The 15,070-nt window shown below is 40.8% G+C and overlaps 1 long non-coding RNA gene across 1 annotated transcript; it reads right to left on the reverse strand.

The window, feature by feature from the left end:
• Positions 1–1,568: 1,568 nt before the first annotated feature.
• On the reverse strand, positions 1,569–9,921 carry LOC124256138. Its single transcript, XR_006892833.1, has 3 exons — positions 9,812–9,921; positions 4,842–4,846; positions 1,569–1,579 (listed from the first exon to the last, which is right to left on the reverse strand). It is a non-coding gene; the product is annotated as an uncharacterized LOC124256138 (long non-coding RNA).
• Between the last annotated feature and the right edge of the window lie 5,149 nt (positions 9,922–15,070).

Genomic DNA, 15,070 nt, shown 5'->3' on the forward strand with positions numbered 1-15,070 from the left:
CAGTCTTACTTTCATGATACCTGTGTGGCCAGTTCATGGCGTTAATTAAGCATTAGTTGCTGCCAGTAACTGTTTATATTAGCAACGACTGCAAAACAACCATAGGCGAAATCAGTGATGTTTTGTATCTTACTGAATGCATTGTTCGCCTTCAATATAGTCCTCCATATTTAATGTGTCCAGTCGATGTCCTTTCTGAACTCTGGGTGTATGTGTAAACATCGACAGATACAAGGAACAGGGGTGTGAATACATTTCATTGGCCCTGATTGGAACAGTTAATGTTATACCTGTGAAAGATTACGTTATACTATACTACGTAAAGTCCTTTCGAAACTTTGTTAACAGATTTTCAGAATTATAACTTCTTTCAGGATTCCAAAAAGCTCTGAAACCGATATTCGTATTATTAATATTCAGTGCCATTTAGAAAGTGGTCAAATGTAACATATGTTATATCTATGGATTACACTTTCTTAGAAAAGTACAGATTCTAGTACTTTTGTTGGGGTGAGTCCCATCCGGGATTCGAACCCACACCCTCAGAGCCACGGACCTAATCGCCAGCACAGACGCCTAAAGTACTAGAATCTGTACTTTACTAAGAAAGTGTAATCTCAAAAACATAACATATGTTACATTGGTATTATTACCTTCCAAAGTATGAGCACTACCTGGTATTTGTTATAAAAATAGCAAAAGATTAAGGGAAGGAACCTGTTTGTGAAGTCAGTCAATTTCACCTGTAATATGATATTATTCGTTTGTCATACATTTGTTTATTCCACATTCTCAGGAGCGGTGGGGTAGTCTAGTGGTTAAAGCGTTGGCCCGTCACGCTGAAGACCCGGGTTCGAATCCCCACATGGGTACAATGAGTGAAGCCCATTTCTGGTGTCCCCCGCCGTGAAATTTCTGGAATATTGCTAAAAGCGGCGTAAAACCAAACTCAGTAAGTCAGTCCACATTCTCAATCATTTGAATTTGTCCATACACCGTCAAACATCACTTTGTATTGGCGCATTTGTATGTACGTGAATTTCCATTTTGAAAACTATAAAATGCACAAATAGAGACAAAAATCACCTACATCCTCCGACGAGTTGACATCGGTTTCCATGACAATGGTCCAGTCATCACGTGTCTCGGTGTCATTGATCTAACCCTTTCAGAAATAATAGACCTCACCTCCATTCATATGGTTACAAAGTCAAACCTAATTTGACTTTAGGGCCAATGAACCACTTAGCAGTACCGGTCGATAAACATGGTCCGCGCCATCTACCAATCGATGGACATCATAAATACGTATATTCAGTATGCCTACAATTTATTTATAATACTATAAACACTCGTACAAGAACAAATTGTCCACAACACTATAACTCAGAACCATCGATGTAGTCTGGCGCTGTTGAGAGGCCTTGTGATCATACATATTAACACAGGCGGAATAAATTACTGCCATTGTAATTATCATTATCAGGTTGTCCTAAACAGTGTCGAGGAAAGACGTTTGTTGTTCGATCACCATAAATGGGATTGGACTGACTGACTGACTGAGTTTGGTTTTACGCCGCTTTTAGCAATATTCCAGCAACATCACGGCGGGGGACACTAGAAATGGGCTTCACACATTGTACCCATGTGGGGATTCGAACCCGGGTCTTCGGCGTGACGAGCCAACGCTTTAACCACTAGGCTACCCCACCACCCCAAATGGGATTGGACGATACGTTGGAAAATGTACATTGTTTAAAATGGCACTTATAATTTATAAATTCTCCTTTTAGTAAAGATTAAATTTATTTATATTGAATTGCGGTTAATGTCATAACCATATAGTCTTGTCATCTCATTATCTGTCATGTTTCATTTCTAGTGTACGCGCCGGAAGTGGAGAGTTGTACGGGGAGACAATTTTGATTTCTATTTATGGTTTCTAAATGAACACTATTCTTCTATTGACGAAATAGGTTTGCGTAATCCGACTTTCTTTTTATAGTTTTCTGTGTAGATAATTTCATTGGTTTTAAAGAAATTTATATTATTGTAGCGGCCATAACATTTCCGAGTCCTTCTCATTCCAAGTCGGACGTCTTGTTCACATGACCAAAGAGGTTAACCCCATCAGCAAGCTGACAAGGTAAGGATGTCATCTGTGTCCAGTCCACAGTCCATATCCAGTCCACAGAAGGCACTTCCCCGGGTAGCATAGCGGGGTACTGAGACCTATTTTGATCACATTTTATATACTACCCATCAAAGGTTTAGACTCACTGGTGTAAATTTAGCCACTTACTTCAGCCAACTGTTCTAAACTAGATTTTGCAAAATAATCCATACTGTTTAAAGGTACTGTTTAGACATGAACTGATGTACTGTAAAACAAATTCGTAACGTTGAAAAGATTATTACCATGAGTTCAATAAATGATGAAACTCAGTGAAAATTGACGAATTTTTAACAAAACTTTACACCAAAACGCGGCTGTTCACATGCAATAGTTTTCCACATGCTTTTCAGCAATTTGATGCATCTGTGGGATGTAATCTGTGGGATAACCCCACGCCCTGCTACATTATGCTTAACTGCAAATCAAATACTCAGAAAAAATAAAGGTTTCCAGGCTGAAACATCAAATAACCGTTTTTTATCCTTTTTCAGGTATACGTCGGTTATTTTACCCGGCATTTTATTTGTAAGATAAGGCGACTAACGGGATCGGGTGGCCAGGCTCGCTGACTTGGTTGACACATGTCATCGTATCCCAGTTGTGTAGATCGATGCTCATGCTGTTGGTCACCGGATTGTCTGGTCCAGACTCAATTATTTACAGACCGCAGCCACATAGCTGGACTATTGTTGAATTAGGTGTAAAACTAATCTCGCCCACTCACTTATAAGATAACCTCTTTAAAGAGGAAAGCAGCGATCAAAAATGAATCTTTCAGATGTCATTATCAATGTGGCTGATGTAGGTAGGTGTGTCTATATGATAATTCAGTACATGAAGTAGAATCGTAAATAGGCTATCCATGCGTTGTACGATGTGTTTATTCTGGCTATCGTGTTGCGACGCTCATGCAATCAATAAAAATTGAAGTAATTTCGCAATGTGGTGCAACAGCATGACCTCATTCTATTTAGGTGTTTCTTTTTGGTAATCCCCAGAAATACTTCCTGCACTGACGCATTGTTCACAGTCGACTGGGTTCACACTGACATGAACTTACAACTACATGTACATACACTGCCAGTCAAAAGAAAATACACACGCATATTTGATGAAGCAAGAAAATGTTGCTCGAAGGTGATATCTTTTATAGTGTCTCGTAGCTGTTTTGAATCTTCAGTTTAAAGAGTTTCGCGACTATTTTTGCCTAGTTACGTTTTGATAACGTGTATATTTTCTTTTGTGCAGTAGTGTACCGTTGATTCGTGCTTATCGAACTAAGGTAAATGTGAGTTTGGTACACAAGGAATATTTCATTGCAGCCTCGGGGCGGTGGGATGCGGGGTTAAAGCGTTCGCTAGTCACGCTGGAGACGCGGGTTCGATTCCCCACATGGGAAGCCCATTTCTGGTGTCCCCCGCCATGAAAAGAGGCGTAAAACCTCACTCACTCACGCATTGCAGTCTCGCGAATGACATAGGTTATGCCCTTCAAATGTGATCTTTTGGCTGCGGCTAAATGAAGCGTCATTAACTGTATTATTAATTTCATTAAGCTAAAAATGATTTAACCAAATATATGATCTCAACATAGAGTATATCGTTCTCGAGTATACACAGAAACATAATAGATTAGGCGTCTTAGGCAAAATAGAGATGGAATTTATATGAATGGGTCACTGAAAATCCGTGATTTACGATACAAAGGTAATACTGTCAAGCCCAAGGCTCAGCACCCATTACTCGAACAAATTGCTTTATCATAAGAGTTGTCAAACACCGAACATCAGTACGACTGCCAAGGGGCTGTTGCAAGTGAACAAACCAGTCACGTAATGCAGTTAAAGTCAGTAAGGTTTTAGGCCTCTTCTAGCAATATTCCAGCAACATCACGCCGGGGGACACCAGAAATGGGCTTCACACATTGTTGGACTGAGCGTTCGTACTTAACGTCGAATCTTAGGCCCGAAGCCGACTGAAACTGAACCACTCGGACTCGGCCTTGGTTTTCTGCAGGTCCTTATGACATCTTTTTCATCCCCAATAATTATGAGTATTATTTCAACTTTTTCTGATGGTTCTGGGGGTCCTTTAGGGCCTGCAGCCTTTCAGGGTTAAGGACAAACACTGGTTGGACTTGAACCCGGATCTTTGGCGTGATGAGCAAACTCTTCAACCACTAGCTACCCCACTGCCCCTCGAACGCCGATGAGGTAAGGGCCTTGCTCTGATTTTATTTCTTTTCCTTCTTCGTGGTCAGAGGTCATTGTTTACTTACGTGCATGTCTTGGTAGCAGCAGTGTACGTCGCTCAGCAGTCGTCACAGGACACCGTCAAACCAATAACTTGGGGGTATTATTCTACCAAACCTGGACATTTTATTTAGGGGATGTGAACGCTATATTTCTGGCAACCCTAAGACATGTAATTGGGTGTAATTGAGCCACTTGTGCTTGCTTATGAAGAGTGAGTGAGTATGTATGGCTCCACACCGCTTTTAGCAATATTCCAGCAATATCACGGCGGGGGACACCAGAAATGGGTTTCACACATTGTGCCCATGTGGGGAATCGATCCCGGGTCTTCAGCGTGACGAGCGAACGCTTTAACCACGAGGCTACCCCACCGCCTCTAATGGAGTTGGAAATCCAGTGACACGCTGACACATTTACTGATTTGTTGAAATTAATGTGAAGCGTTTCCCTTGAAATACATGTATTAGTGTATAAGCGTAGATACATTATGAGTACAGTAAAAAAAAATTAAAGAAATATGTTCGCTTTTCAAAACGTTTTATTTACTTGTCATTTCTTTCCGAAAAAAATCATTTGATTGACGTTATACTACAATTTTAGCAAACTTTTAGTTTATGGGTTTGAGTATTCCGAGTTCCAGTTATTTCGCTAAGAGATGTAACTAACCGTAATGGTTTCATAAAACTTTATTACAAGATTTAAACTTCAGCTTAAAATAAAAACTGTTTTAACGTCGTGATTATGAAAGATCACCATATCTGACTCCATGATTGATTTGCTTTATTGTTCCAACTTCTATATGACATTTCGATCGAAATTAAATGTGTCGACATATCGCTGTCAATTTCACAACCAATCACAAACCGCGTTCTAATTTTGCATAGAGATGCAGTATCATATTGTCAATAGATCAGTGTAAGCATGAGACAACCTTCGGTTTATTCGCCTAACGCTCAATCAGTTCGATAATACAAACATAATTTATAGAAAATGAAGATTTCCTCAGGTCTCAGCATTAACTGCCGTGTACAATGTGTGGTATCCTTCATTGATTGGCTCACGCTTCGGTCAATTATATTTTACGGTCACAGTGTATGTACAGGGGCAAGGTAAATATACCCGGGAAATAACAAACATACAGTTATACCTTGTAAACACCGCGGTACGTATGGAATGTCAAAATAGAAATATTTAACAATGAATATCAAACATCAAGGAATATTGGATTCTTGTTTTTGTGGTTATTCGGAGGTATATGTGGAAACTTGCAATTGTATACGTATATAATATTTCGGAACATATATCGATTAATAATCCATAGTGTCTTTGACCATGGTTACACTGAAATGTTGTTATGATTACTTGAGTGAGTATGGTTTTACGCAGCCTTTAGCAATATTCAGGAAATATCACAGGGGGAACACCAGAAATGGGCTTCACACATTGTACCCATGTGGGGAATCGAACCCGGGTCTTCGGCGTGACGATCGAACGCTTTAAGCGCTGGGCTACCCCCACCGCTCCTGTCTGTAGGAAACCAGTCGGTAACATCAAAGGAACCTGAATCCTCTATTGTAACCACAAGCGTGTCATGTTTTACATTGTCTTGTAAGATATGCATCATCATTCACGGGTTGCACATGCAATGAAAAAATCAAGCAAGATATGTTTGTGCTCATGTCCACCTGGAAACTATGGAATCCGAGAAGGGACATTGTCGCGATGTCGCATGTCGCGTTTTGAATAATATTTTTCTATTCCTCCAAAGGGCGAAATTGCGACATAGCGACAACTTTCAAGGTCGCGTTGTCGCATTGTCGCCCTTCGGGGGAATGGAAAATTATTATTCAAAATGCGACATCGCGATAAATGGGCGAAATGTCGCGTTGTCGCATTGTCGCGCTTTGGTTAATTTTGCCTCATTTGGCTTGTTTTTGAGAGGGCGACAACGCGACAATGTCCCTTCTCGAATTCCATAGGAAACACCTCCAGATGCAAACCATGTGTTTCATTATTTCCTGTCTAAAGAACTTAATAATTTGAGGCCCTTTTTCACAGGATTGTCTAGATTTTTCACATGACGCCGTAATAAATATTGTTCAGGTTTACTCAAACAAACAAGCCAAAATACACAGCTATTGAGACACTGCTAGCGTGGGACTCTTGGTGTACTGTGATAACAGCCACGAGTCTCTCAGTATTCAAAGTATTAAACCCAATTTACATCGTAACAATTTACTTTCAAAACCAAGTTTGAATCCCAAAATGGTCACAGAATGTGAAGCGCATTTTCTGATGTACCCCGTTGTGATATCGCTGGAGTGGTGCTGAATGTGGAAAACCCTTCGTGAACTGCATGGTAAACATATATCAACCCCTTCCACTGCTTGTACTTGAACATTCAACAATGACCAGGGCACTGTTGTACAAAGCAACCTTAGCGCTAAGAATGCCTTAACTCAATGTTAACGTATGGGAATTTCGGTCACCTTAGCGCTAAGATCGCTTTGTACAACGGCACCCAAGTAGAAAAAGGTTTGCGTTCTCGTACGTATTGTGGTCTCTCATGCTCCAGTAGGGTTAATGACACGGCGTATGAACTCAGTAAAGATGGTTATTGATGCCGAAACATTGGATTTTATGTGTTCCAGTAGACTTCTTTCAGTGAATGGATTATCCTCCCCTTGAAAGTGGTAAATGTCACCTCGATCTCCATCCAAGTTAATCTTACCAAGCCTATTGCAATGACCTGTGGTATTTTCTACAGTACACCTTTTTTTCAAATGTTTTTAGACGGTCCAGGAAAGTAAACATTCTTAATTTGGTTGAATTTGGTAAACTGTCTTAAGGAATCCCTGAAGATTCTTTGACCAAGTGATTTAAGGTTCTGTCTCGGGGCAGTAACAAGATATTGGTCAGCTGAGCCTGATCGTAAGGCTCTAGATGGCGACGCAGATTTTATAGAGTTATTGCACTTCGGGAGCGTCATGCATTCGTGTTTGTGGCGTTGCTGTTTTCTTGTTTGTTTGTTGTTTGTTGTTTGTCAACCGCTCCCTGACACACGTTCAGTGCACGACGGATGTGGTTTATATGTCTGTAAACTCTACCACAAATCAATATTACATGGTGGATCCTTTGTTTCAGGAATAGTGCCTGCTTCAACCCATTACACATGAGGACACCCATTTCGTTTCTAAAAAGCCTGTGGCATATTTTAGCTGACAAATGTATAACTATGGATGTTCTCATGCATCATGCATCATGCATCATCATGCATCACCATGCATCACCACGCACAGTGCACCAATCTTTCTACCTGATATTCCGCAGTGTTTTTCATCCAATCGTTAGAATGTCACATTTAAACATAGCTTTCTCACTTTGGTTGCCAATGTATGATCGGTGCACAAGCAGGCTGAAACCAGAGTGTATCGATTTAGTATGATTTCGTCATAATCAGAAATACATGTACTGATGCCACGTTTGGACAAACAAACGGGTTCTTCGCAGTAGCAAAGGAATCAATTGTCTCAGAGGGTATAAATAACACGTCGTCATGCACATCTATAGTGTTAAACAGTCTCGTATTGAAAACATACGCAATCCTCATTAAACCTTGCGGTGTATTTCACATAACGTCCTATAGTAAATCCAAATCATCAAGGCCAGAACTGTTGTTTTAAACAGTTTCGTATTGAAAACATACGCAATCCTCATTAAACCTTGCGGTGTATTTCACATAACGTCCTATAGTACATCCAAATCATCAAGGCCAGAACTGTTGTTTTAAACAGTTTCGTATTGAAAACATACGCAATCCTCATTAAACCTTGCGGTGTATTTCACATAACGTCCTATAGTACATCCAAATCATCAAGGCCAGAACTGTTGTTTTAAACAGTCTCGTATTGAAAACATACGCAATCCTCATTAGACATTGTGGTGTATTTCACATAACGTCCTATAGTACATCCAAATCATCAAGGCCAGAACTGTTGTTTTAAACAGTTTCGTATTGAAAACATACGCAATCCTCATTAAACCTTGCGGTGTATTTCACATAACGTCCTATAGTACATCCAAATCATCAAGGCCAGAACTGTTGTTTTAAACAGTTTCGTATTGAAAACATACGCAATCCTCATTAAACCTTGCGGTGTATTTCACATAACGTCCTATAGTACATCCAAATCGTCAAGGCCAGAACTGTTGTTTTAAACAGTTTCGTATCCTCATTAAAATTTCACATAACGTCATATACTCAAATTAGAACTGTTGTTTTAAACGGTATTGAAAACATATTCCTCAAACTTTGCGGTGTATTTCACATAACGTCCTATAGTACATCCAAATCATCAAGGCCAGAACTGTTGTTTTAAACAGTTTCGTATTGAAAACATACGCAATCCTCATTAAACCTTGCGGTGTATTTCACATAACGTCCTATAGTACATCCAAATCATCAAGGCCAGAACTGTTGTTTTAAACAGTCTCGTATTGAAAACATACGCAATCCTCATTAAACCTTGCGGTGTATTTCACATAACGTCCTATAGTACATCCAAATCATCAAGGCCAGAACTGTTGTTTTAAACAGTCTCGTATTGAAAACATACGCAATCCTCATTAAACCTTGCGGTGTATTTCACATAACGTCCTATAGTACATCCAAATCATCAAGGCCAGAACTGTTGTTTTAAACAGTCTCGTATTGAAAACATACGCAATCCTCATTAAACCTTGCGGTGTATTTCACATAACGTCCTATAGTAAATCCAAATCATCAAGGCCAGAACTGTTGTTTTAAACAGTCTCGTATTGAAAACATACGCAATCCTCATTAAACATTGCGGTGTATTTCACATAACGTCCTATAGTACATCGTCCTAAATCGTCATCAAGGCCAGAACTGTTGTTTTAAACAGTTTCGTATTGAAAACATACGCAATCCTCATTAAACCTTGCGGTGTATTTCACATAACGTCCTATAGTAAATCCAAATCATCAAGGCCAGAACTGTTGTTTTAAACAGTCTCGTATTGAAAACATACGCAATCCTCATTAAACCTTGCGGTGTATTTCACATAACGTCCTATAGTAAATCCAAATCATCAAGGCCAGAACTGTTGTTTTAAACAGTCTCGTATTGAAAACATACGCAATCCTCATTAAAAACCTTGCGGTGTATTTCACATAACGTCCTATAGTACATCCAAATCATCAAGGCCAGAACTGTTGTTTTAAACAGTCTCGTATTGAAAACATACGCAATCCTCATTAAACCTTGCGGTGTATTTCACATAACGTCCTATAGTAAATCCAAATCGTCAAGACAACACCTGCAGTTGTTCATGTTAAACACACCCGTATTGAAAATGTACGCAATTTTCCAACAATATAACTGCGGGGGACACCAGAAATGGGTTTTTCATACATTTTAACCATTTGGGGAATCGAACCTAGGTCTTCGTCGTGACTAGCGAACAGTTTAACCACTGTAATGTTTAGTCGTATTAGTCCTTATCAAAATATGTCCATATATGTATATTGGTGTGATAATCTCGAGAAGTAACCATAATTTCGTCTGGAACCTTGCTGGTCCAGTTCGGGTCCGCATCATGTCAAACGCTGAAGACGCTCAGGTCAGATCTCAAATTGATGTTACATCTATCCACTGGTGATATTATGCTCGGTCGCAGCGAGACGCCATATTGACAGTGTCGTCCACAACAAACCGTGAGTTGGTTGGTTGGTTGTTTATGCTGGGTTCACAATGTCGTGCAATCCGTTACGAACGCCACGATTGGTCCATTCGTAGCTGATCGTGGAACTTCTCTGAAATTTCAGCTTTGGATACGAGGTGATGCGAGTGGATACAATCTGATACGATTTGTTGCGCTTGAATGCGATATTGTCACGACTGGTCAGTTTAAGGTAACGCAATCTGTCACGATCTGGTCTCCCGTTCCTCAAAGCGATCGGAGCGCTAAGATGATCGTAACTCCCATACTTTAACATAGACTTACGACTATCGTAGCGCTACGATCGCTTTGAGGAACGGGGCCCTGGTCTCCCGTTCAGATACGATCACATACGTTCTGATAGGATTATCCTGATCGAGTCCACGATTGGGTCGCGATCTGACACGATCATCACGATCGGGGTCCCCGATTTGGGACGATCTGGTACGTCCAGGTACGTTCATCACAAACCGATGCGCTCTGTTGCGATAGGGTACGATTGTGGTCGCGATGTCTTTCACGATCATGATCGAGGATGATCACGATTTTAGCTACGATTGGACCCCGACGAGTATATATACAGCCCGACTTACCATGGACTTCATTGTTTCTTGAACTTCTACAGAGTAAACGGTACAATCCACAACCATTGAGGATGGCAGGAGTTGAGGATGATGACAACGTGACATTTGCAGTATTACTGCATGCTTACATTATCGCCAGAGAGGAAGAAGAGGAGCAGCAGCCAGACCAGCTTCATCCCCAACCACAAAGGGCCAAGAGAGCTGCAGTGTGGCACTTCTGGGTGCAACCATGGCTCACAGAGGAGAGGAGACAACAGTTTGGTCAGTTTTCCAGCCTCCTAGACACCCATTTGAGGCGTTCCAAACTACATATGGTTAACACCACAGCTCTTCGATGAAGTCTTGCAGAGGGTGACCCCGGTAATCGATAGGGAATTCGCCAGTTTCAGGCAACCCCTCTCACCTGGACTGAAACTTGCAGTGACAGTCTGAGGCACCTTGCCACTGGAGACAACTATCGGTCCCTTGCGTATGCCTACAGGTGTGAAGTGTCCACTATCTCAGAGATGGTTCCAGACTCTCGCCCTCGCATCTGCTCGTGAGTCATTCGTGTCAGGTCGTGAGCAGCGGGACCCGACAGAGGGTCACAGATCGTCACAGTTCGTGGGAGATCGCAACACATCTCAACAGAGCGTGGTGATTGTCTTGTCCACGCTTAATTCCGATCCCCACGATTTGGAAGCACGATTAGATGCGATATGTTGCGCTTTGTTACGATCTGATGCGATGATCACGATTGACAATTAATCGTGTCGATCGTAGAAAGTTTTGAACCGTCCAAAATTTTCTACGATCAGCACGATTGACACGACTGACCTCAAGATCTGATCAGATCTGATAGATCACCATGATTAGTCCACGTTTAAGACCACTATTTCAATCGTGGCGCGAATCGTGATAGTGTGAACATAGTATTAACGCCGCACTCAGCAATATTCCAGCTTTATGGCGCTGGTCTGTAAATAATTTAGTCTAGACCAGACAATCCAGTGATCAACAGCATGAGCATCGATCTACGCAATTGGGATACGATAACAGCGAGCCTGACCACCCGATCCTGTTAGTCGCCTCTTACGACAAGCACTGGTTATACTGAAGACCATTTCTAGCCCGGTTCTTCACGGTTTTGAAACAGTGAGAATTACCTGAAAGCATAAATATTGGTCTCAGGTTGTAGCTCAAACCACAGGCAAATTGTAGCGCAAATAGGGTTGCGCAACAAAGAGAAAATGACCAGTCTTCCCATATGCGAACGAAGCGCTTCGCTCGCATATGGAAGACTGGTCATTTTCTCTTTGTTGCGCAACCCTATTTGCGCTACAATATGCCTGTCATTTTCTCTTTGTTGCGCAACCCTATTTGCGCTACAATTTGCCTGTGCTCAAACACAAACATCCAAACTGTGCACGCTACATGAACATGCACGTGGAAATTGTGAATCACGACCTGAAAGTCGAGATGGCTTCGTGAATATATATTGAAAGGTTATATATTCTATAATTTCAGAATATTTATTTATACTGGAGTTTTTATCAAACACAGCTACATTTTACATATTTTGCTAAGTTCATTTGGTGTATTGGCATTACACGTGGCATCCACATTATTTCAAACATTATAGGGAGAAGAGGGAGAATGGAGCACAATTTTAATTGTCAGGACTAACGCTCAGCCCAGTCTTGATCTTTATAGTAAGGACCCGTTGGGTAGCCAACTGGTTAAAGCATTTGCTAGTAACGGCGAAGACCAGGGTTCGATTCCCAACATGGTACAAAGTGACAAGCCCATTTTTAGCAAACCCCGCTCTGAAGTATAGGAATATTGCCAAAACAGCGTCATGTCCAGTTTACACCCATGTACACAAAGTATCTGATCCAAACTACAAGTTCTCAGACTTCCGTCACGGTGGCTCAGTGGGCTAGATCACTGACTTTTTGTGTGTCCCGATTAGTTGCCTTACTCTGAGCGTTTGATTTCTAATCCCGGATGATACTTGACTAACCCAAACACCACCCCCCAACCCCATCCCATGGGAGTCATTGGAGATAGTGCATCACAGATTCACATTGGCAGGCGGAACGTAGAGCTGAATACTTAATATTTTTAACGAAATAAATTATGTTTTGCAAACTGACCTGAACATGATCTTGGGGGTCGAAGCAGGGAAATCGTTTTGACATTCTCTCTTTAGGTCAAGCATGTACGCGATCAAATTGTCCAGCAGTCAACTTTTTTAAAATACTCATGTCAGATTTATGTGAAAAGCGTTTTCATTTACGCAGTTATCTCTTGGTAACATTGATCGGTCGGTTCCAAGTAGAGACATCCAATCCGCAAGATAGCAAACAATACGGTCACTTCGACGATTATGTGGTGAGTTATAGATCGGATTTCCGGGATGTAACGAGTTTACGAATGACGTTGTACACCACACAACCAAAGTGATTCACGAACATTTAACACGTTAAGTGCCGTACGTCCCACATCTGATAACGGAACAAATTCATTAAAGGGCATGTACTTTTTGGTTAAGAAACAAACGGTCTAAGGAAGTTTACACTGGAAAATTAGAATTGAACTAAACATTCCATTTATGTAAACATTAGGATGAACACAGTTACATAAACACAGCAAATCGTTCATCTATGATACCTCCAGCAGTGAGTGTGGTTTTACGACGCTTTTAGCAACAGTCAAGCAATATCACGGCAGGGGAACACCAGAAATGGGCTTCACACATTGTACCCATGTGGGAAAAACACCTCCATGAAATATATCACAAACGAATAACTATTTTCTTGGTTGTTTCATTTTAAGCCTCCATCAAACAGGGAATTATGTTCTTAAGTTAGTAGTGTATAATGCAAACGATATATAGAGGGTACGAAACGACCTTCCGTGTAATACCATTCTTAATTAAACAAGTTAATGATTTGGTATCCATACTAAATCTTTCACGAGTTTTATGAAAATGGTATTACTAATGGTTTAGTATTCTGTTTATTACTCTCCAACATAAATTGATACAAACTGCCTACAGTGTGATGACTATCAGCTTTCTGCGAGTCAAGCAAGGTCTAATACCATTGTGACAGAGGTATTAGCATTGTGACGTCATAACTGTAAACCATTATGGCGTCATACGTCCGGCATCACGCGAAGTTATTACACAATGTGTACTAAATAGAGATTACTGTACTCGTGTCTGTCAGATACCATTTTTCTTACAACGAGTTGTTTCAAAACGTATTTAACTCGCTTTCGCGAAGGTCACGAGTAATGAGACCGAGTGTGGTATTTTATTTATTACCCACCTCTTACATGCATTAAATTGACAAAATAGCGTATTTTTGTTATTGTTATGGTTTCAAACTGAAACCGGTTTCATAAAGAGGTTGCGGAAGAATTTTGTTCTGTAGTCACTTTTGCATGACGTCTCACTGTATTGACGTCACTAAGCCATTCTCGTATGTCCCCTTGGTAACCGACGTCACGATGCATGTCAGTTGTCATCGCCTCGTACAGCCTCCTACAGTAAACTACTCCGTAGCACCCTTTTTCTTGGTTTGCAGTTGCTTCACTCGGATAACATCACTGGTGGAAACATTGCGTTTATGTTTTTTCGACGGATATATTGTCTCAGTTCGACTCAAAATTAAACAGTGATACGGCAACGTTCGCAATGTTTACATTCCCACAATGCATATAAGTTGTAGAATGAATGAATTCACGTGTTTGTTATGAATGAACAAGTAGTTCCGTCACAACGTGACCTAACTGAGAGCACACTCCGGCACAGCGATGACTTAACATAACATCACTGCCACAGGCTAATTTGCATATCACGTGACCGGACTTTTCTCTTGTTTGTAATCAAACGCGCATATTCATAAGAAGAAGAAACTGGACCCACGAAAGCTATTCGGCGCTCTCTTCATAATGTTTTACATTGTTACATATATATTCTTCCACAACTGCGACAGTAAGGTCTATGACAGTACATATTTACATATCAAACTGGCTGCATCGTTTGCTCTCCATCAGCTTCGATGACAGCACGTGGAGCCGTACAACCTATGTAAACAAAGGATCGCTACGCAAATCGAAATACTGTTACATGTTTTGGGATATTTTCTCAGTGAAAGTAAACCATTCTATTAAAGATGTTTAATTAGATGTGTAGACTCGTCAAATATAAAAGAGTTAAGAAATATGTACATTATATTGAATAGACGGTGCAAGATGTGACGTTTCTGGCCTGTGGCAGAGGTACTATGCTGGCTGGCCGCATGGAACTCTGGGTAGGAGAGTGACG

The sequence above is a fragment of the Haliotis rubra genome, unplaced genomic scaffold (genome assembly GCF_003918875.1).
Source record: "Haliotis rubra isolate DU_JTF1 unplaced genomic scaffold, ASM391887v1 Scf62, whole genome shotgun sequence".
Classification (NCBI taxonomy): Eukaryota; Metazoa; Mollusca; class Gastropoda; order Lepetellida; family Haliotidae; genus Haliotis; species Haliotis rubra.